Raw genomic sequence first — 27,133 nt, 5'->3', positions numbered from 1 at the left:
GATTGATGAATGATCCAACACTTACCATCTAAATATTGAAGGCTTTTGAGTGGTAGAAGTTAAGGTTCAAATAGGTCTCATTTTAGATGATCAGGTTCCTGGCCCATTGGATATTTTATGGTTAACAGGTCTCAAGAGAATATTCACACTTACTCTGGCCTTCAGCCCTAAAGAAGAGGGTCATGATAGGAAATCTATTAAAAATAAATGAGGAGACATTATTAAAGGACCTCATACGTAATGAGTTTTCATATATGTAGAGATGAGGCATATCCAACTTTAAATATAGAAAAGGAACATTGTTAAGTGTTTTGTTTTTGCTTTATTTTTTTAAATTGGTACAAGGTGTAAATAGTCAAGGGACCTTGAATTAAGAGAAATGAAAACCTGGGGCAAGATAGAGACCTATTGACAGGTCTGTCTGCTGGACTAAGGTTAAAAACAAATTGTTTAAGGTGACTACTACAGTTTTAATTAAACCGTCTAAAAGTTGCATTGAATGTCTTTTTGTAAGGCCCAACACCGTGTATTTTGAGACTTGAAATGTGTACCATGGTTATATTAGCAATAAGGAGGGTAAGGCATCTCCTGCGAAGACTCTGCATTTGTGAACTTTGTATCTATAGAAAAAAAACGGGATCTTAATTTGTATTTTAGATCTCTATAAGGCAAGAGATCCAAGAAGTCTTTATCCTGGAAAGACAAGGATAAAAGGAGCAAGTCTTAGATAGTTGACCAAGATTTTGTAAAAAATGTGCAAATGAGACCACTTATTGGCCAGGGCATCCAGCGATAAGAAAGCTAATTGTGCTGACACTTCGGCCTGTCCTTTATCAGTGAAATCCTAGGTAAGGAATAGAGAGAGAAGCAACGTTCTACTGAGCACCATCACTGAATAATGGCAGCAATGTTAACTATGCAGTCTATGAACTTTCATTGTTATTCACTCATTTATTCAGAAGGTGCTCCTCGAATAGCCAAGGGGTCTAGCAAAGGGGTGATCTCCTCTATACTCTAATATTGTGGCATCTGTCAAGGAAATGAGAAAAGGGGAGTCATCCATCCTTGCATGTGCCAGAGGGCCAGAGGTTTGGCTCAAGCCTGTATGGAGTGGTGGGGGGGCGCCTCAGTAGCGGTGTGGAACTTGTGGGGAGCTGCTTTCATCACATGAGCATAACAGGAAGCTCAGTATGGAGAGTCACATGCTAAGAGGCTGTTAGGGGCTCTATATCCAGGATAACTTAGTATGTGCCCAGAAACTTTATTCTAATGGTGTATAATATGGGTCTGTGAAGGACATTTTTTATTATAACAGAACCTCATGGGCAACTCTTGGCCATCATAATTGGTCCAGAGCCTCCAGGAGGCATTGTAACCAAACAAAAGGTTAGTTGCTCACCACAAGCACAATCTGATTAACAAGAGCGAGGTCTGACATAAAGAAATTGGTTTATTCTGAAGCTAGCTTGGGGAAAGAGGCACAGGTGTCTTGCCTTACAGCTTCACTTTTGGAGCAGAAAACATGCAAGGGAGCACTTTGGGAAGCCAAGGCGGGCAGATCTCTTGAGGTCAGGAGTTCAAGACCAGCCTGGCCAACATGGTGAAACCACATTTTTACTAAAGATACAAAAATTAGCTGGGCGTGGTGGCACACACCTGTAGTCCCAGCTACTCGGGAGCTTGAGGCAATGTAACCGGGTGGCAGCACGACAGGCGCTCAGCTCCCTCCCCGTGCTCACCAAAGATTTAAATGGGTATGCCCAGTGTGCCCAGGTTCTTGGGCTCACTTGCCCCAGGAATGGGAAAGGGCCCTGTTGGTGCGATGAGCTTACCATTCGAATAAATACCGAACCCAAAGAGTTTAGCAGAAAATAATTTATTAGGCAAAGTGTTTGCAGAGAGCGATTTATTTGGCAGAGAGAGAGAAAGAGAGAAAGAAAGAGAGCTCCCACGCTGCCGTGGGAGAGGAATCTGAAGCGGATATCAAAGAACTTAACATTCCTGGATGAGGGGCTGTGGATGGAGGTATGGCCTGGGAAATTCTTGCCTTTGAAACACAGGCAATTTTCCTTAACAGTCCCTCAGTTGGAGAATCTCGTCTCTAAGGGCACCAACAAAAGTACCTACAGCTTTTCATTTGGACGGATTCTAGAGCTGTTTCTGGAGGGGGCTCTATTTAAGGTATACTGATTAGTAACTTAGTAGCATCAGTGAGATTAAGTAAAATTTGTAAATGAGTACTATGTTGCCTCCAGTACCCAAATAGGGCTAAAAAATGATGAGTTTGTATGTCCTTAGTAAGTGTTTCAAACAAATCTCCTCAGAGGAGGATGCCTTCAATGTAATGTCATATCTACGCTCCTGGAGAAAGCGGGATACAGTTAACATACTGTCTGCAAAGACCATGTGTGATGGCAAAGCAGTTGAGGCCCCTCCTGGATAATCTAGCAAAGGTGTGTCATGTCTCTTTGAAGTTGAAGGAAAACTGTGGATGACAGGCTGCCGAAAAAGGCACTTACACATTAGCCAAATCTAAAATAGCAAATATTTGCCAGCTGCTGATTGACTAAAATTAGTAATTTTAGTAATGTTGGGCATTGGGTAAGAGGGCTTAAGAGCTGGGACCATGGCTTTAAGGTTGCATTAATCCATGATGAGATGCAATTTATTCATTTCAGGTTTCACAACAGGAATATTGGGCTGTCAAATGAAGTACTAGTGAGAATAATCACCTGTGTATTATGTCTAATATAACACATTTTAATCCTTGAAGTAAGGCCCTGTTTTAACTTACATTTTGCCATTTTAACTATTTTAACTGGGTGCTCATGGAGTTCCATTATATCAAGCCAATTTGTAAGTACCAAAGGCAATTCAATTTTAATTTATTACTTCTTGTATCAGAGTATCCATGCCTATTATGTGATATTTTTGAGGGAAAAGATAATATTATTATGGTAAATTTAGGAAAGACTACAAGTCATGTGAGGGATAGCTGCTTTTTTTCTATCTTATATTTAGTTATTCTCCTAAGTTATAAGGGGTGACACATTTAAATTTAGGGTAAGATCCACAGCTATCACTATAATTAGAGTCCCAGTATAAAGTCTATGAAATTTGTCCATTAATGTATTTCAGCAAATTCTGAACTTAATTCAGAGCCTTCTTACAGAGGCACAAAAATCCTTTTAATCTAAAAAACCCTTTTAATCTTTTTGCTATATAAATTATTTTAATATATTTTAGATTTCATGGGGTTAAATTATGAATTTTTGCTTTAAAGTCTCACAAATAGACACACAAATACACACACACACACACAATTTATTTAGTTTGTTTATTTTTGCATTCTCCTATATATTGGTCTTGTCTTTCCTTCCTCCCTCCCTCCCTTCCTTTCTTCTTTCCTTCCTGCCTTCCCTTTTATCATTCAATATATTTGATGAGAGAAGTTCTTTATTCTACACTATGATTTTTTCCTCTAGTAAGACCCAAATCAGTATGGCCAGGAACAGAAACTTTCCTCATGACAATGGTTATATAGTTTATCAACTCCAGGCTTATATTGAGCTTGGGTTGCCACTATGCAGTGCCACAGGGGTGCCAAGGATGTTTTCCACTCTAACTCTGAGGATTAAGCTTTTGCTGCAACAGAAATTGCTTTCCCATTGGGGATTCCAGTCAACTCAAGCCATAGTTATCAGTTTCTGTCTCTTACTTATAACTCATAGTGTTGACCTTCTAGGCTGTCATAAGGAAAGGAGTCTGGGTTCTCCAGCAACCTACCTCATAAGTTCCTATTTCTCACTTCTAAGGAAGAATCCTCCCAGGATTTACACTTAGAGTTAGCAGCTCTTCTCAGAACAGCACAGGTAGCCCCATTGTCTGAAGTATTGGCTTTTTTGTATGATGATGTTATAGGAGTTATTAAGAAATTATTATAGGCAGATAGAGAGAAAAAGAGGTCCTTGGGAAGTTTTTGTTTATTTTAAAGTGGCTTCAGAAACGTTTCTTGTCTAGCAGGAAAGCCCCTGCTCTTAGAGCCAGTGGGCAAGCCTTGATATGCAAATGTACACCATCAGAAACTGAGTCCACCCAAACACAGTGATTCCCACCCTCTTCTTCTTGCCCTTGCCCCAACATGTGCCTGGCAACATGCCCCCCCCCCCCACATATCCCCATGTGTATAGAACATCATGGTGCCCTGGATTTGCATATTAAAAGGCTAGGGTGAGAGGGCCAGTTCTTTTGTGGGCTACATGAGTAACATGCCTGGTCAAACCAATCCCCTGAGCCCTATGCAAATCAGACACCACCTCTTCCAGCCTCCTCATATAAGAAGCCACATTGCCAAGCGGGGTTTTCTCTTTGTTCAAATCCCACCCCTTCCTCTGTCTCTGTATGAGAGAGCTGTTTTCTTCTTCCTTCCTTCTTGCCTACTAAACTCTCTGCTCCGTAAGACCACTCCATGTGTGTCTGTGTCATTTTGTCCAATTTGGCACAAAACTAAGGAAGGACCCTGGTGTTCCTCCACTCATCAGAGCTGTAACAATAATACGTGGTGGTATTTACTAAGGCCTAAGCACACTGGCTAGAGATCTTGAATTATCTAAGCATTTGCCTAACTTTGAAAGTTGTTGGGTGGAGGAGTGCAGGATATAGGTGCATTGGAGGATGTGATAAGACATTCATCCCTGTGCAGAAGTTTTACTGGATTAAACTGAGCTACTGGCTTATAGAGTGCAACCCAAGATATCTTCGAAGGTGTGAGGAGCACGAAGTTTTCTAGTGATTGTTGAAAGATTTGCCCTCAGAGAAGATGAGAAGTAGCACAGTCATTATATGAGCAATGCAAAATCATATGCCAGGAAGTCATTATCTCTCTCAATTTTAAAGTCATACTTGTGTCCCTTTGATGCACAGTCACCACAGCCAAACTGGAGATAAACCTTTTCCACTTCGAAACAGAACAAAGCCATATGGCAGACACAAAAACACGGAATTCTTCATCCTAGGGGATATGGCTTAGGTTCTGGCTTCTGTTTCTTAAGAGGGTGCTCATATCTGGGAGCTTCTACTCTCAGAAAATCATTCAATTAAACTATGCCACATGTATTATTATTACTGTGGGATTTATGTTACCAAAGTATTTGGGTAAGGTTAAGATAAGAAAATATCAGCAAACAGAACAACAAGCATAATGTGTTAACTACAATTTTGCCAGCAAGCAGTGGTTCTATCCTATGTTGCAGCAGAAGATGTTTGAAGCCAATTAAGTCATGAGCAATTCCTCAAAGAAGTTATTCAGTAGTCAATAGTGATGGCATAGCTCTCCTACTTTAGCACCACTTGTTTTATGTGATGTAAAGATTTTTTTGATGGTGGAACACAACACACTGATGCTCAACTCAGGTAGATGAAAGGCAAAACTCTTGGTTGCTTGCTGTCAGGCAAAACCATACAGGGACAGGACAACAGCAAACCAGCTTTAGCAGGTAGCTTATGTATGGCATGTTGGTTAGGATTAGTTAGGTTTCACAGGCTCCTTGTAGATTGGCTAATTAGAATAATTTTGGTGGACTCTGAGGCATAGGGGCTATCCCTCATTGTCTAGTCCCTGGCACGGGGGCAATGAGGATGTGCGCCTAATGACCCTTGAATATGAGATACCAATAAGAGACACTGCTGGGGTATGGATTTTACCAGCTGCTCAAAAAGGTAAACTGACAGGCTTGTAAACTGGGACAAGACAGCATCATTAGGAAAAAAAAGCAAATAATATTCTAGGTTCTATAACGTAAAGAAATGTAATATACCTGGCAATAACAGCACGATGTACATAGAAGACAGCAAAGCTATGTGGGCTGAAGAAATAACACTGAATGCTACTTCCTATCCACAAGAACAACACAGAGAAATAATAAATAAAACGTTTGACCTAACAAATTCTGTGTGTATATGTGTTTGTGTACTTGTGCACACACATGTAGTATTTGGGATGGATATGATATGTAAGCCTCATAATAAAATAACTAAAAATAGAGTGAAAATAACTAAAATGTTAAATTGAAAAAAGTTATTACACACACAAAAAAGCAGCAAGAGGCTTTAGCGAGAAGAATGCTATGATACAGAAAACAGAAGCTACAATGGCAGACATAATGCAATTACATGAGTGAAAACTAATCGTGAATGGATCAAACAATCTAATCACAAAAATTGTTGGACTAAATGCAAAACAAAAATAAAAACAAGATCAAATTATATTCTGCTGGCAGGAGAAACACTTTAGATTTAAAAATACAAATACATTGAAAATAAAGGGATAAAAAATGATACATTATGTGATTACATAAGAAAGTTGAAATGTGCGTGTGTGTGTGTGTGTGTGTATATATATATATATATATATATATATATACTAATATCAGACAAAACAGTCTTCTGTTATGGACTGAATCCTTACATCCCCCCTCAAATTAATATGTTAAAATCTTAATCCCCCCTCTGATCATTTTAGGAGGTGGAGCTTTTGGGAGATGATTAGGCCCTGAGGTTAGAGTACTTATCAATGGGATTGTAAGAGGCAAAAGAAAGCTTGTTGCCTCTCTTTCTACTTCGCAAAAAGGGTGCAAGGTATTTTCAAAGAGGTGGTAATCAGTTGAGGCTTGTTGGTTTTACCTGTGAAATTACTTTAGGTGAAATTTAAAAGCTGGAAATATTGGCAGCTTGGTATGGCTATAGTCAGGTAATAAGAGATTTTAAAAAAATGTGTTTTTTTAAAGAGCATTATGGTTTAATCAGCTTAACTAAAAGCAGATATTCGAACTCTAGCAGTCTAGGACTTGTTGGGAAAAACAGAGGAGGCACCACAGACCCTGTTTTGAGAAAAACATCTATTTTCCTCAAGAAACCCTAGAACTAGGAGGTAGATAAATCCCTCTCAAAATCCAAGGCTAAATATACTTTTAGGGATGGCAAATGGCAGTTATAGGGGATACTCAGTTCTTTGCACATTTGGACCAAAAAAGCATGCTCTTAGCCATCTGTATGTTATGGCAAGGCACCACCCCCCACTGAGCAGTGAGACTCTCCATGGCAGATGGACTAATTACAAAATAGGCTGATTGGCCTGGGTTGTCTTGAACTAAAATGCATGGTAAAAACATTGCACTGTCTTCTTCCATAGCATTTCTCTCCTTTTACAGAATCTAGGATTAGCTATTAAAATGGAACCCATAATTTTGGAGATCTGTTTTTGTCTTCTAGCTGTGCCTGCTTATTAGCCCCTAGAAACTACATGTTCTCCTACCCCTTCCCTGTTCCTCCAAGGACTCCACCCTAAAGCCAGTAATCCAATTAAGAAACTTAAAAACTGGCAAATGAAAAATCCTGCAACTACTGGATCTTCTTCTGTTTGTCTGTGTAATTATATATGTGTTGCGTGTGATGTTTATGCAAAGAGCTCTAATTAATTGGCTTTAAAAATGAGCACTTGGAGTATTTTGAATAAAAAAAGCTGTAATTTTTTTAGCTTATGTGACTTTAGTAATCTTTGGGAAACAAAGAGTTTTAAGATTATTGGCAAAATAAAGACATTGGTCTAACTTTGGCAGGTCAAATATTATGTTTGCTAAATGCTTTAAGGTCATAAACTGTTTCTTTGGCTTTTGAAAATTGTTAAGCTTGCCTGATTTGCAGCTAGGTAATGCCTGGAGCTACGTGGAGCCAGCCACAGTCTTATCTATGCTGGATATAGTTAGACCTTATCTGTCTGCATTTCTATCAGGTGCCCTAGGATCCACACCTAGGACATAATTAAAATAACTTACCAGACCCTTCTTCAGATTTTAAAATTATGAAGCATTACTATTATGACATGTATCACACTGCTGAAAAAAGAACAGTTTTACATGCAAGGTGTGTAAGGAAAGTAAAATATGTTTTTAGTAAAATACAGGAAGGTATGGGAATGTAAATTTTTGCCTAGTTCATAGGGTTAAAGGATTGTTTTAAATTAGATAAGATAAAGCTAAATGTTTAAACAAATTGTGGAAGGTGTGTTAAAAAATTAATCCTGTGAAATAAATTTTGCATGTGAAAATATTGACTAAATATTAAGGTATATTACTCAGTTTTTCCATGAATTGAACATTGAAATAAAAGCACAACAGGATTTTCTTAGAGCACTGATCTGCTTCCTAAGAAAAATTTGTAAAGGGTTATAAAAGGTTTATGAGAATCTCACCTTATGGTCAAACTGATTAAGATTTAATCAAGCTGTTTATAAAGTTATATTAGAATTTGGGTAGATATTAATAATACATTAATGCAAAGGTGAATATTGGCTTTCTCTCTTTGACAAGATTTTCATGTAATATTAAAGAGTAATAAAAGATTTTTGTTTGCTTTTTGAATGAACTACAGGAAGAAAGGGAGAAATACAAGAGAAAGATTTGTTATTGTTATGGGATCCCTGAGCGTGCTGCTCTCCTGGCTGGAAACCTCTGTGGCTTGCCTTTGCCTGAGTTTACTCAGGCCCACTGGGCCTGCTCAGCTCTCACTACCAGCCTGGATTCCAAAGAGACTGGAGTGGAGTGGTGAGGGGTGTGTGAGCCAATGAGTGTGGGTTTTAGCCACTGCACACAGTTAGGCACACCAGCTGCTGCACCAGAACAGACAGCTCCAGGTACCAGCATGTGTGGTATCTCACTGCAAGGCTTTGGCTGGATCAGACACACCACAAGCAACTTCCAAGGCTGGTATCAGGGAACACAGTCGTGCCTGGAAACTTGCAGACTCCTGGTACCGCAAGTTCCCATAGGGGGAGTCATAGCTCTGGCTTGGAGAGCTCCCAGGTCTAAGCTCCCCATAAAGCCACAGCTCTTTTTCCTTCTCACTTGTTGTCATCCGTAGCATGGTGAGCAAGGGCATGTTTCAGCCCTGTTTGTATGACAGCATTTTCATGTCTGCCATTCAGCAGGTATTGAGTTCTTGTTCTGCCTCCAGAAAGAATGAGGTATACAGACAAGTGGAGATTGAGCAAGGAGGAACTATATTGAGTGACAGAATATTTCAGAGGGGGCCCTGGAGTGGGCATCTCCTCACTGTAGCTGGGCATCCTGACATCTGCATCTCTCAGAAGACACAAGGCCTGGGAGTGAGTAGATCCTCTCTGTAGCTGGCTGTCCCAATGTCTGCTCAGTTCTGGCTGAGCCTGGGGCTTTTATGGCCTTCAGAAGGGAGGAAATGCACACTGATTAGTGCAGAAGAGGCCATGGGTGAGCCCAGAAAAGGCATCACAAGTTTATAGCTGGTCTATGAGACTGGCAGCCCAGACCCCAGCCTTCATGCCCTCCCTGGCCTGAAGGTAGGGCCTTACCAGGGATGTGCCCCCTTCTGTGCAGGAGCATGTCTACCTCCTGCTGCCATTCATGGCACCCAGGGTGTTTGTGCCAAGTGGAGCCTGCAAGCCAGTGCCAAGCTGCCCTCAGCACCTCCTCAGATTCCCTTCCATGCTCATCAGTGCCCAAAATCTGGGTAGGGTTGGGGGCAGAGGCAGCATAGTACTGGTGTGTTAGCACAGCCCCAAGCATGTGCACACCCACTGGGCTGCAACAGCACCTGGGCCTAGCCACAACCTTGCTCCAAGATCAGAGCACCTGTCAAGAGTGGGTAGGAGCCAGGCAGTGGGAACAGAAGATACCTCCAAGCCTGCAGGGATCTGGGAGTTTCTCCTAGGCCCCTAAGAGTATAGAGATGCCTGGCTCTGTGGCCGTGGCTTAGGCGGTTGTAGCTGTGCCTGGAAGGACAAGTCTCCTGCCTGCTCCATGGAGCGGGAGTCCCAGGTCTGCAGCCACTACTTGGGCTGCTGCAACTGTGCTCAGGAGCTCCAACTCCACCACCTCAAAAGGGGCATGCTTCCAACTTATCCCAGCTTCCAGCCATATTTCACTGCTGTAGCCAATGTGATGGCAGCAGCTGCTCCAGACAGGGTGCTGCTGCCATCATTGCAACAGTAGATTATTATACTATGGTGTATTTTTACTAGGTAAAGTAAGGTTTTTGTGGTTCACTAAGGACAATCAATCCCTTCACAAACTAGAACCTGAAAATGGATCTTCTGAGAATATTAAAAGGAGACTGTCACTGGCATCCACACTAAAGCAAAACTTTGGGACCTTGAACCTTGGGTTCATAATCTCACAACTGAGAAGGCTCCCTTTACACTCTTATAACTGTACACCCATTGGAAACTTTAAGGTAAAGCTAACCAGGGGAGTTTCTCCCCAGAAGAAGATGGCATCCTTGGTGTAAAACAGGTTTTCCCAAGATCATGGATCAAGACTTCTCTACTATCATGAGACTCCTATCTTTGATTATTTTTCCCTTGCTTATGCTTCTATGAACAATAGAAGTGAAAGGGGTCTCTGGTGTGCACTTATGTGGTATACTTTTATTTGTGAAGGATTTTGCAGCCAGCCTTATACACGAATAACTTTATACCTGAATAGACAAAAACGAAGGTCCAATGTAGATGAGAAACTTTAATGGTACATTCATTGCCTCATAATCAGTCAGAAACAGAACATTGATTCACTCCTCTTAACCCCCATTGTGGGTTAAGGAGAACATTGCTGGGAGTCTTTCACTTTTCTAAAAGGACATCATTTGTTAGGTTCTTTTTCCATGGTTTGGAATAAAAGAGGCAATGTATTCCTCATGATAGGCTCTATAGCAGATTCTACTATAAAAGCTATGGTTATACACAGACTTTAAATTCTCTTGTGAAAGTTATGTTAAATAATATAATTGCTCTGGATTAGTTACTGGCTAAACGGAAGTATCTGCACAGCTGCTGGCACTTATGGCTTATGTAGAAAATGTCAGGTATTATAGAGATTCAGTTGTAGGGGATTAATGAAGAGACTCCTTAGTTAAGTAGACTCTTTAGCTCATTCTTTGATCTATGTAATTTTAGGTGGCTTTGTTTATGGGGGCCATGGGTAAGGAGCATACTCCAAACTCTTGGTATTATCCTCCTAAGAGTCATAAAAAATAGTTTCCCTGGTGCACTGTATTCTCTCAAAAGTTTTAAATGTTTGCATGCAGCCATCTCTAGAATATCAAATGCTCTCTCTTTAACTGCAATGACAAGAGCTGTAAGAAATGTGCAGCCATGAGGACATCGTAACTTATGAATGCCATGGTGAGACCAGAAACCCAAAATAATGGTAACAGAATGGAGCTTAGGGCCTAAGTTTTGGTCACACTCTCCCCTAAGTGAGAACCTGACCAAAAAAGGGGATTTTTTAAAACAAAATTATGGGAGGTCATTGTTGTGGACTGATTTCATGCACTAGGCCCCAACAGACCAAAGCAAACAAAAATAGAGTCACTTGTGCTAAATGTAACATAATCAAACCGTGTTTGATTATGGAAAACATAGGAAACACATAGATTCTACAACAGACCAGGTTTTGTTTTTCTTCTGTAAACAGGATGTTTCAGCATAAGAATATACTCTCTACTCAGTCCTTGTTCCTATCTTTGCCAAACTCGCTGTTCTGCTCTCTCCCAGTGCATTTCAAGAGCAATGGTAATAGTAGCATCAATAACTAAAGTTTTGGTCAATCTCTCAAAATTGAGAAAATGACCCAGAGAGGGAAATTGTTAAATCAAATTTAGCCTAAAGCTGCCTCCTTACATATATGTTTGACTTAAAGGTTTTTCTGTACACAGTGAACTATAACAAGTGAAGGTGTAAAAACAACTGCAGCCCACACCTGTGCCAATCACTGAGTTTTGACCAAATGTAGCTAACTGTTCCAGCCAGGTTCAAATACGGCAAAGAACTAGCTGTAATCAACCCAGTTGTTTCTTTACCTCACTTGTTTTTGTTTGTTTGTTTTGTTGTTGTTGTTGCTGTCCATAAATCTTCTTACACCACGTGGCTGTGCTAGAGTCTCCCTGAATCTGCTGTAATTCTGGGGGCTGCCTGATTCTCCAATCCTTCATTGCTCAAACTACTTTGAATTTAATTCGGTTGAAATATTTCTCTTAACAACAATCACAGAATCAATGTAATGACCTGTATTCAAAAGTAGAAAAGTTTTAGTTCTTTGTAGATTCTGAATATTAGCCCTTTGTCAGATGGGTAGTTGCAAAAATTTTTTCCCATTCTGTTGGTTGCCAGTTCACTTTAATGATTGTTTCTTTTGCTGTGCAGAATCATCATTCTCAGCAAACTGACACAAGAACCGGAAACAAAACACCATATATTTTCACTCATAAGTGGGTGTTGAACAATGAGAAAACATGAAAACAGGGAGGAGAACATCACGCACTGGGGTCTGTTGGGGGGTGGGGAGGCTAGGGGAGTGATAGCAGGGGTTGGGGGTATTGAGGAGGAATAACATTAGGAGAACTACCTAATGTAGGTGATGGGGAGATGGATGCAGCAAACCACCATGGCATGTGTATACCTATGTAACAATCCTGCACTATCTGGTCATGTACCCCAGAACTTAAAAAAAAAAAAAAAAACACCCAAGAATCACTTTACAGATGCAAACTCATCAAGGTCTTTAACAGACAATATAAAAGTGATTCACAGAAAACAAAAACATTTTGGATATACCTCAAATAAAATAAAATAAAACCTAAAAGAAAAAAAAGTAGAAAAGTGTGTTACATCTGTAGGAGAAATCAAGACATCTGTAATCCTAAGCCAGAACCGTCACTACAAACAGGAAGATGTATATTTAATTTATCCTATTCTTGTCTCCTCTTTCTATATCGATCTATCTAATCTCTCTCTATATCTATATCTATATCTATATCATCTATATCTATATCTATATCTCTCTCTATATATCTATACGTATCAATATAGATATATATATCTCTTTCTCTACATATATATCTATATAGATATCTATAGATATCTATATAGATACATATATATAGAGAGAGACACTTTTCAAAAGAAGACATTTATGCAGACCTTTATACACACACACACACACACGTATATATATGAGTGTGTATGTGTGTGTGCGTGTGTGTGTATAAAGGAGGAGCAGAAAGGAAAACACATTTTAACTAGCTTCTGCACTCACTCCTTTATCACATTTTTTACTTAGCTCAGATTTAGAACAATGTGAATAGTTGATGAGATTAAATGTTCTCCCCCAAGTTTAGTTAATAACACCAGCTTGAGGTTACTGATAAATACTTAATAAAATGTGCTAATATTTCATAAAACTATATTATTAATAATTATCTCATAGGTACTCCACTCTTTCCCTTTTTCATAATAAGCAAATCTCCACTCTTTATAAGGTTCAGATTGGAGGGTTTATGCCATATTTATTTGAATACACTAACTTTATGAAGATATCCTGAGAGTTTTAGAATTTTTTATACCAACATCAGATTGATTTATCATTAATGTTATTCTCTGTCTTTTTTTTTTCATTTGTAACTGTTTATTAGGCCTTGTTTTGTACCAGACATGTTGCTAACAACTTTATAAGCAGTATTCCATTTAATCCTCAAAATACTCTATGAAGAGTTTTTGTTATTCACTCTCCTTTACAGGCAAAGGAATCTGAATCTCAGGGAAGTTCATTACTTGTTCCAATGTTACATAGGAGAAAGGTGATAGAACTGGGATTTTAGTTCCATCCAGGGGATCCAACATCAGCTCTCACATTTAATCTCTTCCCAACTTTGTCTCTATTTCTTTTCAGCTAATAATAATTTTATATGTATGATTGAATTTGCCTGACTGAGCCAAACTATATTAGCACATTATTAGATTAGAATAAGTTAATCACTTTACTTAGAGAAAAAAAAAACACACACAAAATGAATCAATTAATAGCATTGATGAGACAGAGGAACTATTTTAGGAATATTGTAGTCTAGTAGTTTTTAAAGTGTGATCAGCAGGCCAACAGTGTCCACATCATACGCCAACCTATTAGAAATGCACATTCTTGGCTGGGCAAAATGGCTCATGCCTGTAATCCCAGCATTTTGGGAGGCTGAGGAGGGTGGATCATGAGGTCAAGAGATGGAGACCATCCTGACCAACATTGTGAAACCCCATCTCTACTGAAAATACAAAAATTAGCTGGGTGTGGTGATGCCTGCCTGTAGTCCCAGCTACTTGGAAGGCTGAGGCAGGAGAATCACTTGAACCCGGGAGGTGGAGGTTGCAGTGAGCCTAGATTGTGCCACTGCACTCCAGGCTGGTGACAGAGCAAGACTGTGTCTCAAAAAAAAAAAAAATAAAAGAAAGAAAGAAAGAAAGAAAAGAAAAGAAATGTGCCATTCCAGAACGAATGAATCAGAGACTAAGGAAACAGCAATTTGTGTTTTAAATTGTCTTTAAGTGAATTTTAAATTCTAAAATATATTAACTGCTGCCATAATCAAGGGGTCAGCAAATTAGTGAACATGAGTCCAGCTTAGGCACGTCCTATTTGTTTGCTTTTTAAATTTTAATGTGATATACTTCCGTTATTTAAAAAAAAAATTTAAGTGTATAATTTTGTGGTAGTAATTACATGCAAAATGTATAACCATCAGAACTATTTCTAAAATTAGTTCATCACTCCAAACAAAAACTATACTCATAAAACAACACCTATTTAGGTCTCTCCTTACATCCTAGTAATTACTAATATATTTTTGTCTCTGAGTTTGCCCATTCTAGATATTTCATATATTTGGAATCATACGATATGTGTCCTTTTGAGTCTGGCTTATTTCACTTATAAAATGTTTTCTGGGTTCCTCGTGCTGTAGTGTGTCATCAAAACCTAATTCCTTTTTATGGCTGACTGATAATCCTTTGTATTTATGTATGACATTTTGTTCAACTATTCATCCATTAAAGATTCACTTGTTAGGGTTTTTCTACCTTTTGACTATGGTAAACAAATGCTGCAATAAACACTGGCACGTGTGTGCCTATGTAACAAATCTGCACATTCTGCACATGTACCCCAGAACTTAACGTATAATAATAAAGAAAATAAAATGAAGAAAGGAAAAAACCATCTCTGGTTTTTAGAATTTAGATTTTCCAAATTGGTACATCCATGGGAATGATATATTTTTGGAAATAAAAAGAACAGTATTTTAGGGACTTGTCAGATTAACCATTGCATAGTATAGTTCGTAAATATTTCAATGATAATTGAATTCACTCTATTAAAATTACATATATGTAATGGTTTCCATTGATGTGCTGGAACTAATATATACCACCTCAAGAAGAGCTAATTGTTACACTTTTAGAAATTTTATGAACTGATTTTAAAACCCAGTCATTAAATTTATATTATATAAATATATTTTAATAGATTATATTAAAAATAAAATATATACTTAAAATTATTTATTTTTAATTATTTTAGGTTTTGCAATTATTTATGCTTCTAAAGTTATTTATGGCCATCATGTCTGAGTAGTGAAAATACTATATATAATGGTATGCTACGCCTCCCAAATTTATGTGGAGACATAACATCAGAAGTTTGAAACTGGCAACAGTGAGAGCATTTACAGTACACAAATTGGCAAACACTATAACTGGGGGCTTAATTTTCTATTCTGTTACTTATTCAGAATTAAGCCTATGATGAGGAAAAATTATTTATAATACAGATTAAAATCAAAAGTATGTTGTGTCTGCAGCAATCATATTTTGACTAATGTACACAAAAAGTTTTCTTTCAAAATTCTAGAACTACTCTGATTCGTAAATAAGTCATTGACATCATTGGTGGACAAGAGACATTCTGACACACTTCTTTTCTTCTTTTGTTTTGTATATTTTTGGGGGCTCTGTTGTTTAGTGTATGCATATTTATACTTATTATATCTTCTTGATAAATTGATCCTTTTACTAGTGTTTAATGCAATTTTTCAATTGTAACAGTGTTTAAAGTCAATTCATGTCATATTAGTAGAGCCATACTTCGCTTTTATTACCATTTGTATGGAATTTATTTTTCTGTTTCTCACTTTCAGTTTATTTGTGACTGGGATCTAAAATGACTCTCTTATGGAAAATATGTAGCTGTATGATTTTAAAAATCGATTACAGTAACTATAGCCTTTTGATTAGAAAGTTTATTTCATTTACATTGATAGAAATTATTAATGATGATTACATCTGCCATTTTGCTTTTTTTATAGCTTATACATTTTTGTTCATTTCTTCTCTTAATATCTTTTTTGTGATTAGTTGATTTTTTACAGGGAAATATTTTAAATCCTTTGTCATTTTCTTATGTGTGCATTTAAAAAATATTGTTTTTGACTGCCATAAGGATTGTGTTTAACATCTTAAATTTATAATCATGTATGTTTTAACTAATGCCAGCCTAACTTTAATAGAATGAAACACTCTGTTTCTGTGCAGTCCTCTTACCCATTTCATGTTGTTTCACAAAATACATTCATATACATTCTGTGCTGAATTACATAAATTTATATTATTTTTACATTTTTTCAACATTTATAGAAAATAAAAATGGAGTTATAAACTAAAAATAAAATAATGCTAGGTTTTATAGTTGCCCATGTACTTACTTTTTCGAGAAAACCTTTATTTCTTCATTTACCTTTAAGTTATCGTCTAGTGTTCTTTAATTTCAACCTGAAGGAATCTCTTCAGTATTTTTCACATGACAGATCTGCAAGTTATAAACCCCTCATCTTTTGTTTTCTCTGTAAATGTCTTAATTTTTTTCTCATTTTTGATAAAATGTTTTGCTTGGTGTAGAATTCTCAGTAAGCAGTTGTTGCTGTTTTTTGTCTTTCTTTCAGGACTAAAATATGTTATTCCACTATCTTCTGACCTCTATCATTTGTAATGAGAAATCAGCTCAATCTTATTGGAAATCCCTTGTACATAATAAATTGATTTCCCCTAGCTATTCGCAAAATTGTCAGTTTGTCGTTAGCTTTCAATAATTTGAAAACTGTGTGTCTCAGTGTGGATCTCTTTATCTTACTTGATGTTTATATGGATCTGTAGACTACATAAAGAATATGTGCTACATATATACAATGGAATATTATGCAGCCATAAGAAGGAACAAGATCATGTCATTTGCAGGGACATAAATGGAGCTGGAAGCCATTATTCTCAGCAAACTAATGCAGGAACAGAAAAACAAACACTGCACGTTCTCACTTATAAGTGGGAACTGAACAATGAGAACACATGGACACATTGCGGGAAACAACACACACAGAGGCCTGTTGAGTGGTAGGTGGTGGCAGGAGTGAAAGCATCAGGAAGAATAGCTAATGGATGCTGGGCTTAATAACTAGATGATGAGCTGATCTGTGCAGCAAACTACCATGGCACACATTTACCTATGTAACAAACTTGCATATCTGCACATGTACCTCAGAACTTAAAAGTTGAAAAAATAAAAGGCTAGGGATCAGTATTAGACAAAACAAAGTTACAGAAACCTATAAAACTTAAGGACCCTTTTCTTAGGACTTTTTGAATATATACCGTATAAATGGCATGTGTGAGGCTTTTCAAATCTCTCCTGACTCATAGGTGTTTTTCATTACCCTAATTTTCCAAGTAAAATCTCTGCTCTTATTGTGTTTTCAGGCCTTGGATGTTCATTTGTATATCTTAAAGGTCTTTTGCCTCAAGCTTAGATTTCTTAAGAGTCCAACAATATTTTTAAGCAATTCTCACCACTTTTAGAGCTTGGATATGCTGTGCAATAGACAAAACAGATGAAAGTACTTTACATCATTTCTTCAGGTAGTACCCATATAGGTGAAAAAGGCTGAAAATAATTTGCAAATAAACTTGTCGCTTCCGCCTGTGAAAACAGGGACTATTTTCTCACACTGGGAATGTGGACTGCTGTCTGCAAGACTGCTCTTCAACTGGAGAGTGGTTATAGAAAGGGAATGTAAAACTGCCACAATGATTTTTTATTATTTTTACATTGAGTTTTTATTGCTTTAGCGTTCGCTGTGTTGCTATAAACCTGTCTGTTTTCCAGTGTTCTGACAATGTTGATTATGATGACTTCTGATAATTTTTCAATCTTTCTACAGAGGGACAGAAGCTTGGAGTTGTCACTCACCCCCACCTGTTTTAGTAAACTTTTGTGTGTGTATGTGAATATATAGGCATTCATACTTATTTACATATACTCTGTGGCTGCTGTTTTGCTACAATGAGTGAAATTCAACCAAGATTATATAGCCTACATAAAACTAAAGCATTTATTATCTGGCCCATTGAAAAAACGTATTCTGACATATACTCTAGACTGGTAAAGTCCAGATTTCACAAATCTCAAATAATAACTTCCTTTATAGCCACTTTGTTTTTATATTCTACCTTCACATTTAATGAGTTTACATTTATTACTTCTTTGTGTATACCAAAAATTCTTGATCTCTTTCTTGCGATTTTACATCTATTTTATGGTTAAAAAAGAGCTAGAACTCAGAGTATTTCAGAAAGGTTAAGACACAGCAAGCTAGTGAATGTTGGAACAGATTCACAGGCTTCACTGATTCCAGAGCCACAAAGATAATCAGTTTAAACATATGTTCTGGATAAAATTGATCTGCCTCCATAACAAAGGCACTGGACTTACGGTTGACCTGTAAATCAGTTGTAGATACAAAGGCATTAATATCGTATCCATTTGGTTGAGACAAGCTTTATATTCAGTCCTATTTTCCTGAGTGTCAATTAGAGCCAAGAGTTAGCCTACAATGTTATTGATGTTATCACTTCTCCTCCAGCTGAGAACACAGTTCTAGAATGGCCAATTAATTTTTCTGGTGTTTATTAACCTAGGCAACCTATGCCGGCAGTTACGTTTAATCATGATAATGAGCCTCTTTTTAAAATAGTGGCACAGAGGGGGATTAGAGTATTTGTTCATTAAATCTCTAATGAAACATTATATGCAGCATAAAAGTATTATTTTGAATTATATTACATCATATCAAAGTACAGAATTTAACAGAATATACCCAAATGCCATATTAGTTTGGTCAGACACAGAAACCATTTCCTTCCTTCCTACTGACAGTAGACTGAGTTGTGAAATTCCCAAATATAGGTTTCATTGAAATGGATGGAACTTCTAAAATCAGTAATAGCATTTATATGATGTTATTCTTCAGTTGTAAGCCATTAATTTGATTAGTTATCTGTTTTCACTTTTTATTTGTTATACCAATTTGATTGCAAACTGGAGAAAAAAATAAAGGAAAAATGAGCAAGAAGAGTTAACTTTGCAAATGTTCAATTTCCACTATTTTTGACTAATTTTAAAAAGAAATTTAAATTGAAGCACCATAACTTATGCACAAAGCATTGAATTCATATCTGGAGTCCTGGATTCTACTCACAACTCTGATAATAATTAGCTTCTCAAGCTTGGGCAAGTAATGACCATTGTGTTTCAGTTTTAAATTAATGATAAAATGAATCATTGTATCAGTGATAAAATTAATGTGTAAAAAGATATCATCTCAACTTCAGAAAAATATGTTCTGTATGCTATTGTTTTCATTGAGAAAGAATTAGAAAATTCCATAATTTAAATGAAGCTCTTCAAATTTTACATTTCTCATTGTGGGTTCATTCTGTACTTAACCTTATAAGACTTGCTATTGTGGATACCAAGGCCCTCATCCCACTGCAGTTTTACTAAAAATCAAGTTGCAAAAGGAAGATTAGGAGGAAAAAAGCCTTACACATTCATTTAATGAATACACTCCGCAGCCTTTCGAAAGCAGACCCTAAGATATAGGGGAAATTAACAAAGTGTGGACAGCTGTGTAGAAATACTATTGAAGACAGGTGTATGATCTAATAATGCTAATAGACTGGGTGGGGAAACCCAGCAAGGCCTGCCGGTCTAGATTTTTCTTGACATTTTTAAGTACGTATTTTTTTCTTCTTCTGGGTATGGGGCAGCACCATGTTTGGAATGAGGGTCTTACGATGTTCAGTCAAACAAGGTAAGTCAAATAATTTCTTTATGGCCAGTTTTTACACAGATAAGATGGAGGAAAAATTAGAATAATGTATTTAGGTTTTATGGCTGTCTTTGGGGAAAAGGGGATCTGTTTACTATGACCCAACAGTTGTGAAAGAGAGATTCTAATTTCTATGGCTTACCTCATGCGAGAATAGAACTGAGAGACAAGACGGCAGGAGAATGTCACAGAAAAACTAGCTTCTGGGGCTGCTGCTGAGGCTTTCATTTGGGGGTTTTGTTTTCTGAGCCCCAGAAATATCCTACACTGTAATTGCCTATTTACCTGTCTGAGTTCCCTAGTTAGATGCTGTGCTCCTTGAAGGCAATGAGTAGTTTTTAAATACTATTTCACTCAATTGCAATTGCTTAATATCTGGCACACAGCAGCCCTCTACAAATATCTATGCATGAACGAATATAATTTTCATGACTCATTCCATTCTGAAATGCACACACACACATACACACACCGATGAATCAATCAGTGGATAAACAGACAGGTAGGTAGATAACAGCTAATAAAAATAATGGCTGCAGGTTTAATAACACAATCAAGATGTTTGCTGTTGTTTATTTTGTTTGAAATTAACTAGCATGCTGGATCTCATTGACACGAGCATCAGCATACCTGATACTATTACCCCTGACATATGTTAACTAGTGGTTTCTGTGACTGCTTCCCATCACTACTCACCACATCAGTGATCCTTAGTGATCCATTTACTTATCAAATCAAAACTAATTTCCCCAAAGCAAGGCTTTTATGAATTTGAAAAACTTGAATATTTCCCAACAGATAACTTCAAATGTCATGGAGCCTATTTAAAGACAGTGTTATATCACAAACCTTATGTTCAAGCCTTAATGTACAACCAAAATGGACCAAATGAGGCAAATGGAATCAGGCTTCCAAATATAATCATAATTCTAGATTCACTCTCAAAATAAGATTGCAGTTCACATAGTCTGTAAAAGTATGTTTTGACATTCAATGTAATATACTGATGATCATTTTTCTGATTTATGCTTGCTTTGGTTTCTACCTTTGGGTAGATGGCTCTCACTATGAAAAAGTAGCTGTGCTCCTGCCAGGTTACATCTCCCTCCCAGCGGTGAAATCATGCCTTATCCTCCACATTGCTTTTTCCTTCAGATTCTTATTTGCATATGTATGTTTCATGATTTTTTTTCTCTTCCTTCTGAAATTAAACAGAGATATTTCCTCTACCTAGTGTTATTCATTGTGAGGAGAGGCATAGATTTTTTCTTGCAGGTGGGAGAATATAGATACGGGTAATAAAATTCACATATATATATATATACACATATATATATATAAAATTTTTTTACTGGGAATGAATTACTGGTACTTATTTTCTTTTAAATCACAAAGTATGATTGCTGTAGCACTTCTCAGTTCTATTTTCTTTAAAAGAAAAACTCCAAATTAAGGTGTACAGGCAGTTTCAAGAAATCAAAGCATAATGTGTTAATCTTGACATCTGTGGTTTCTGGATTCAAGTGCCTACAGTCTCTGGCTTGTAATGTTTATGAGGTAGTGCATGTAAAGAGTTCATAAGTCAGATTCACACTTAATTTGTACTGGTTCCATCATTCATCATAAAATATACTACTGAACAACAGTGAGTACACTGTCTATATGTAATACACAAATACACATGGACACACATATATAAAAGCAGTTTTTATGATATACCTCTCGCATTACAATACTCTTATTTAGCTATAAAACTCCTACAAGAGATAAAGTAAGTATAAAAACTATTTTCTTTAGTTGCATGTATGTAGATGTATCCTAGAGAAATGCTATTGTCCCTCAGAAATAGTATTTGTAAACAATTTTTCTTAGACAAACCCAAAGTAGTACACTACGGAATAAGTGTCTTATTTTGTTTTTAATCAGCGAATATAGATGACTAGTTCATTCACTGAGTCTTTCAGAAGACTGTTAATATCAAAATTATCGTATGGTCTGAACCTCACCTTTTTTTTTGTAGGAACTGGGTTTAAAAAAATTCAGACCATATGATAAATGTAAAAGACTAAAAGTTCGTAAATCAAATGTGTTTTATAGTCACATTTGTGAGAGAACGATTCTCTTATGACTTCTGGAAATAACAAAATTTGAAATGACTAACTGACATGCCAAGGAATTTGTATTCTCTCTTTTACACACTAGGAGAGAAAATAAAAACTAGCATAATTGTGTGGCAAAATATCCATTGAAATATTTTGAAAGTTAAAATATTGGTTTAAAATAAGACAAGTGAATGTGTTTTCTAGATGTGTATACCTCAAAGTTGAATACTGTGGATATCTAACGTCTTTCTTGATAAAGCCACAACTGGTGGACCTTACAAGTGTCAAATATGTTGTTCCAAAATGTCAGTCATTTAGACTCATTCCTCAGCTTGTTATTGATGAGTTTCATTTCACATTTGGAGGCATTCTGTGGGGGAAACTGAAGAACAGATGTTAAGTGTGAAGTGTCTCCCTCCATAGTTCACATCACATAGTTTGAGCTTCCACATGTAAACAATGTAGACACGGATCCACCTGGTCCTCTGCCTACTGCTGACATGGCAGAAAACATCTAGGAGGTTTTCTGTATAAGTCAGAGAGGCTTATGTATACCTGTTAAGTGGCCTGGTTGTTGAATAGTCATATAAGTATTGCTAAATTTGTTTCACTCCTGGGAATTCAAACTTCTATTTCAGATTCCTAACCCATGGCAGTTATCTTCTTTGAATACCCAAAGCAATTTACGTTGCTTAGCATATGATAAAGTTAAGTCTATTATTATTCCTATTTTATAATTGAGGAAGCTAGAGTCTGGATTATTTAAGCAACCAAAATCACACAGTCAGTCAATGACAGAGTCCACGATTAAAATTCTGTCTGTCCCCAGATTTATGCTCTTCAAATAATGACATTTCTGCACAGTTATTAATCTGAGTAAATAGAGTCCATAGAGAATTATTAGTGGATCTCAGGAGATTCCATGCAAATAACATGGAATGTTATTTCATGTTGTGCCAGTCTACATTAATACAAATCAACTAGGCAGTTTATATAAAAATATTAAAAGTAATAGAAGATTGACTGGAAGATGAATGAATGGATTGATGAAGAGACAAATAATAGATAAGTTGATGAGAGAGAGAAACACATAGAAAGATAAAATTAACCACACTAATAAAAGTGTGATTTGGTATATAACAGAAAAAGTTCTTTTGTTTGTTGGTGTGTGTGTATGTGCATATGTGTAGATATTCTGTCATAAAAACAATTATCTAAAACATAATGTCTCCATCTTTTAAGAAAATTATTTTTTTGAGATAGAGTCTCACTCTGTCGCCCAGGCTGTAGTACAGTGGTGTGATCTCACCTTACTGCAACCTCCATCTCCCAGGTTCAAGCGATTCTCCTGACTCAGCCTCCCAAGTAGCAGGGATCACAGGTGGCTGCCACCACACAGAGCAAATTTTTTGTATTTTTTTTTTTTTTTTTTTTTTTAGTAGAGATGGGGTTTCCCCATGTTAGCCAGGATGGTCTCTATCTCCTGACCTCATAAGCCACCCACGTCGGCTTCCTAAAGTGCTGGGATTACAGGCGTGAGCCACCACTGCTGGCCTCAATCCTTTTCTTAAGAAATATTTTTAATTTAGGCTACTTATAACTGTGAATCCAGGCTGGAGTGCGGTACTGCCATCTTGGCTCACTGAAACCTCTGCCTCCTGGGTTCAAGCGATTCTCCTATCTCAGTCTCTTGAGTAGTAATTTTTGTACTTTTACTAGAGATGGGGGTTTCACCATGTTGGTCAGGCTGGTCTTGAACTCCTGACCTCAGGTGATCCACCCACCTCAGTCTCCTAAAGTGCTAGGAAGTGTGCCTCCCAAAGTGCTAGGGGTGTGAGTCGCTGTGCCCTGCCTAACTGTAAATTAAATTTATATCTAGAAAAAGTGAGAAATATTATTAATGAAGATATTTATTATTATTATTATACTTAAGTTCTAGGATACATGTGTAGAATGTGAAGATTTGTTACATAGGTATACATGTGCCATGGTGGTTTGCTGTACCCATCAACCCATCATCTACATTAGGTATTTCTCCTAATGCTATCCCTCTTCTTGCCCTCCACCCCCCAACAGGCCCCAGTGTGTAATGTTCCCCTCCCTATGTCCATATGTTCTCATTGTTCAACTTCCATTTATGATTGAGGACATATGGTGTTTGGTTTTCTGCTCCTGTGTTCGTTTGCTGAGAGTGATGGTTTCTAGCTTCACTCATGTCCCTGCAAAGGACCTGAGCTCATTCTTTTTTGTGGATTTATTCTATGGTGTATGTGTGCCACATTTTCTTTATCTTCTTTCCTTGATGGGCATTTGGGTGGTTCCAAGTCTTTGCTATTGTGAATAGTGCTGCAATGAACATATATGTGCATGTCTTTGTAATAGATCTATTTATAATCATTTGGGTATATACCCAGTAATGGGATTGCTGGGTCAATGGTATTTCTAGTTCTAGATCCTTGAGGAATCGCCACACTGTCTTCCACAATTGTTGAACTAAATTACACTCCCACCAACAGTATAAAAGCCTTCCTATTTCTCCACATCCTCTCCAGCATCTGTTGTTTCCTGACTTTTTAATGATTGCCATTGTAACTGGTGTGAGATGGTATCTCAATGTAGTTTTGATTTGCATTTTTCTAATGACCAGTGATGAGTTTTTCTTCATATGTTTCTTGGCCCCATAAATGTTTTATTCTGAGAAGTGTCTGTTCATATCCTTTACTCACTTTTTGATGGATTGTTTTGCTCATGTAAATTTGTTTAAGTTCCTTGTAGATTCTGGATATTAGACCTTTGTCAGATGGATAGATTGCAAAATTTTTCTCCCATTCTGTAAGTTGGCTGTAGGTTGGCAGAGAATTAAATATAATTCTCTATATTTATTTTCAACTTTTCTTTTATTGTCATTTAAGTAACTTTTCTCTGGTTATTTATGCAATATAGGTGACAATCCTGTTTGGTTTTATATTTGAATGTTTTGTAAAAGCTAAATAACAACTCCAAAACACAACACAAACCTGCATACACACATATACTTACTAGATTTTATTCAATCAGTAAATGTGTTCACTTATATTTATACACCACTATACCTGTAGGCATGTCCACACATATACACATACATACACTGTTTCTCATTCCTATTTCCTTTATCTATACTTGGTTTAGTTATGGCCTTTTTTTTTTTTTGCCTCTAACCTTTTTATTTTAAGAAGAAATATAAGATAGGTTATTGGGATCAAATGTATAAGCCTTTCATTAGTTTGAATAATTTTTATAATTCAGAATATGCACTTGTTATTTCAGTTCTTAATTTTATGGTTGTTGGAAGAGTTTGTTTAATTATCCTATAAATCCCTGGAGAAAGGTAGCCTCCATATACTTTATCTCTTGGAGATATATATATATATATAAATCAGTAGACAATGTAAAAATGTTTTTGTGTGAATTTATGTGAATTATAACTCTAATTCTGTGTCGATATTAACCTCAAATTACCTTGTGAAAGCTTAGTCACCAAGTATGCCTCATACTAAAATAGTCACTTAATGAATCAGTGAACAACCAGCTCCTATCTTACATTAAAATCACCAGGATAAATAGAATGTTTTCTTGTTATCCAGATTCTCAATCCACTGCTTCTATTTCACAAACTGCTCCCCGATGATAAACATACATGCACACACAGACAGACACATACACATCTTCCGGATAAACTCTTATGGTCATACCAAGGTAATCTCACTACTTCCATGTGTTAAATAATTGAAAATATTTAAGTGAGAAAAATGGTTGTGTAAGAGTAATATTGTTAGCAATTGCTAAACTGCTATGTCTATGTACTTTGAAAATTCATATGGTGAAACCTTAATCCCTTAATGTAACAGTATTCAGAAGTGGGGCCCTTGGGAGGTATTTAGTTGGTGAATGAGATTAGTGCTCTTTAAGAAGAGACACCAAAGAGATCATCTCCTTCTCCTCTCAGTCTCTGCCATGTCAGTGTACAATGAGAAAATGGCCATGTGCAAGCAAAGAAATCAGCCTTCATCAGTCACTGGCCGTGCAGACACCTTTATCTTTATTTTTCTCAGCCTCCAGAATTGTGAGAACAAGTTTTTTTCTGTTTAAGTCACCCAGTCTATGGTAATTTGTTGTAACAGCATAAAGTAAGGAAAACAGCAATTACCTCATGAATTTGGAAACAGTTCTGTGTACACATTATTGGTCATTTATTTTGGAAAATTTACTTACTCTTTTGTAAATCTCAATTCTCACTAAAGAATAGGAATGATAACAACACCCTATCCACAGCATGTTCATGAAAATTAAATGGTAAAATAAATCTATAAAGCCCAAAGTAATAATCAGTATAAAGGTTTCAATAATGCTGATACTTACCTCTTTTCCCCTTTATAAGAACATGCAATATGCTCTGATAAGGTCTTTTAAAAATTGCTCACGATAATTGATACTTTACAAGTCATATCATGTAATACTTTTTGCCAAACCTGGTCCCTAGCTTGATCAGTTTTATTTTACCTTTCAAAGTTCTACTTACACTTACTGAACTGCTTTCTTCCATGAAAGATCTAATACCTTGCAACCAAACACTTCATTATTTGGAATTAAAAAGTGAAATTATTTTATTATATCTAAGCTTATTTAAGTATTTTAAGTATGTAATGTTTAACTGTTAAGTAGTTTACTTCAATTATTAAAATAACTGAGTTGGAGCAATTGATTATACTTCCTTGGCACACTAGGCCAGAAGTCAAGAATCAAGAACTTTATTTTCAGAACTGGCACTCACTAGTTCTGTTATTCCTTCTGAATTGTTTAGCATTGTTTTCTAGATGTGATTGAGTTTCAGTGCACTATTTGGAGGCTTATAGGTTTTATTCTTTTAGGGACAATAATTTTGAAAAAGAAAGAGAATAAAAACCTCTATGTGAAAAGGGATCTAT

This window comes from Aotus nancymaae, unplaced genomic scaffold, assembly GCF_030222135.1.
Source record: "Aotus nancymaae isolate 86718 unplaced genomic scaffold, 86718_ANA_hifiasm-v0.15.2.pri h1tg000010l, whole genome shotgun sequence".
NCBI lineage: Eukaryota > Metazoa > Chordata > Mammalia > Primates > Aotidae > Aotus > Aotus nancymaae.
Note: the sequence above shows the minus strand (reverse complement) of the source record.